This window comes from Protomyctophum bolini, assembly GCF_963924005.1.
Source record: "Protomyctophum bolini genome assembly, chromosome: 7".
Lineage (NCBI taxonomy): Eukaryota > Metazoa > Chordata > Actinopteri > Myctophiformes > Myctophidae > Protomyctophum > Protomyctophum bolini.
Genome location: NC_137868.1, coordinates 46,084,629 through 46,087,913, shown reverse-complemented (window position 1 = coordinate 46,087,913; position 3,285 = coordinate 46,084,629).

Sequence of the window (3,285 nt, the reverse complement as noted above, 5' to 3'; positions counted from 1 at the left end):
AAAATGAATACATAATAATAATGGGGGGGGGGGGAGGGGTCGTGCTAATAGGTTGGCACCTCCTGCGGTGTAGAGTGGGGAAAAAAGGAGGTGGCCGAGGATAGAACCCTGAGGGACACCCCGGTCGTCACAGTGTATATACAGGGTTCAAGTGGTTAATAATTGATGGAGTTGTCGTACGACAGTGTCCCCGTGCCCCACAATGGCCGACAGACCATGTTGCGAACTTGTAGATCGTCTTGTTTTCCGGCGAGCGACATCTTCGCGCGACAACGACACATGAAATCCGGCTTTCACTTCAACACTCGCGACCAAAACGCGCTGTTTGTCGCGTGTGTTTGGAACAAACTGGTCTATCTTTCTTGCTGTGTGGGCTAAAACGCTAAGCACAGCTGCTGTTATTATGAAATGATTTACTGTTTTAATAAAGACGACAAAAGCAAACCATTGGAGACATTCAGTAGGGAAGAAAAAAAACAATGTCATTGAATGCAAGACTTATGAAGAAAAAAAAAGATTGACGCAATTTTACCGCTTGACCCCGCCAATAAAGATCAATGATGTTTTCAATCGTTCAGTTGTGGTTCAATTAGTGCAGTGGTTTTTCAACCCCTTTTTCATATCACGGTCCGTTATTTATTCAACATTACAATTTAGGGATTTGGCAGACGCTCTTAATCCAGAGAAATGTACATTAAGCAAGAACAAAAAGCATGGCAATACATAAAAAGTAGTTATCATGAAACATGCGTAAGCTAAGATCGTAACAGAATATCTATATAATGAAACTATACATATACTGTATACTATACTATGCTATACATATATGTACTATGAAGTGCTATGACTGTATACAATGCAATTATAGTGCTGTCTCTTAAAATATATTTTTTATCCCACGATTTTGTAACCCATTTTGTCAATCATCTACTGTGATCCTGGGCTCTACACACCCTCCGCCAACCTGGGGAGAGCAACGGACTTATCTCATGCTTCCTTCATGCTTGAGTGTCCAAGTTGCTCCTTTACACCTGACAGGGGGGGAGTTTCTCTTCAGACTGCGGCGGAAGATTGGGAGTGATGTTGCAGTTCTGACTGCAATGCATGATGTTTAACAATGATTTAACTCTGGGGAGAGGGGGGGGGGGGATTGTTGATGATGATAATTCAAGCCTTCCATACAGCTACATATGTTGGTGAGTTTAACATTGTTTAACCCATTCTGACCGGGCACCCATTTTGGTGTCAGCATCATGTTATGCTTTACCTATTGAAAAATAGCAGATCTACAAGCTCATAGCGCGCCACCGAGTGGCGCGCTACGAGCTTGTAGGTCTGCTATTTTTGAAAAATCGAAGAAACGACTGACATTTTTAGAATTTGATCTCAGGTCAGAATGGGTTAATCAGACCAGTGTGTGTCCAGTGGAAACCTCGTATGAATCTGATCTCAGGTCAGAATGGGTTAATCAGACCAGTGTGTGTCCAGTGGAAACCTCGTGTGAATCTGATCTCAGGTCAGAATGGGTTAACATTGTTTAATACATGGTATGGGCTGTTTGGATGTATCCGGGCTGTCAAGGCCAGAAAGTAGTTTGGTGCCACTCGGTAAGCATTCCGGCATAAAATCTGGGAATACATTTCTTACCAAGAATTTTCGTCCACCAATGTGTGTGTGTAAGGGTGTCTCCTAACATATCCCACATTGGTTCCTATTCAAACACCCTAGGGTAATTTCTGACAGCTGCTGAAAGTTGGCATATATCATCAACAACCAATATAAGGCAAAATGTTTCATTAATTTCATTATGCTTTAAGTAGTGTAGTGTCGGTCAATGAAGATACAGTTCTTTGGAGATAGTTACTTTATTAAATCAACAGGTTGGTTTCAGTCCATCTTACAGCTCCCGGCTTTCTACCGGTCCTCCTCTCTCTACTTCCTGCTTCCCCATCTCACACCTCAACTCTCGCGATACATCCCACTCCACTACATCCCTCTCTTCGTTAGAATTAAAGTTACCCACACTTTACAGAACCCAACCAAAAGACTTAGTCTTTACAAACAACAATGTAACATTTCAAACACATTAAACAGTGCAAAATCTGAACAGTCAACATTTCTTTTCTTTTTTTTTTTTTTAAATTGTCAACACCTGTAATCAATGGAAACCAAATAACATATATTCTTTTTTTTTTCAGTTCTCAATATGCATTCAGTGTCTTTGTTCCCTCATCTTAAGTGTCTCTGTATCGGGTCGGCTTCCTGATAACTCGCCCCCCCCTAGTAACTCTGTCATTGCCTGAGCCTGATATCACTTTAGGTGAACACTCTGCAGTGTTCGGTATGTCCTGCATGTCCAAACCTCCGGTTTCCTCATCCGCTGGTACTCCAATGCCTGCCTGTGCTTCTGCTGGCATAGCGAAATCAAAGTCCATTTCCACAGGAGCATGGCGCAGATGTTTAACATTCCTTGTAACCCTAGAGCCATCCTGTGTGTTTATCAGTTCAAATGAATTGTCAGAGGTGTTTCTCAGGAGCACATAGCGAGCGTCTCTGAATCTAGTGTCCAGTTTTCCATTGTCTCTACTGGCGACATGGACCAGGTCTCCAACTTTGAAATTGTGTTCCTTCGCTCTATTTGTTCTGTCAGCGTAGTCCTTCATTTTGTCTGTGTATTCTCTGTGATGTTTTTGAATGTCCTTTGACCTTTCCTCCTCATCCACCAGGTTGGGTAGCTTGGTGCGAATGTCACGTCCAAACATGAGCATGGCTGGTGTTTCCCCCGATGCCCTGTGGGGCGTCGAGCGATATGCTAAAAGGATATTTGGGAGTTCCTCCCTCCATTTCTTTCCTTCACTTTCAGCTGCTCTGAAGGCCTTTTTAAGATATCTGTGGAACCGTTCAATTTTCCCATTTGATCTTGGATAGTACGGTGATGCACGTATGTGCTTGATCCCGCATGTAGCAAGGAAAGATTCAAACAGGTTTCCCACAAACGTCTTGGCATTATCAGTGACGGTCTCCAGGGGGTATCCAAAACGTGCAAATATATGTGTCAGCTCCTTAATGACTGTGGCTGAGGATGTGTCATTTATGACAACTGCTTCTGGGAATGAAGTGTAGTAATCTGTCAGAGTCAATATGTGGCTGTTCTCTATAGGGCCCACTATGTCGATGCCCAACTTAGTCCAGGGTCTGGGGGGCAGTTCGAGTGGTTGAAGGGGTTGATCATCATGCAGCGGTTGATTTAGCACACAAGCAGAGCAGTTTCGGACCAGTCTCTCG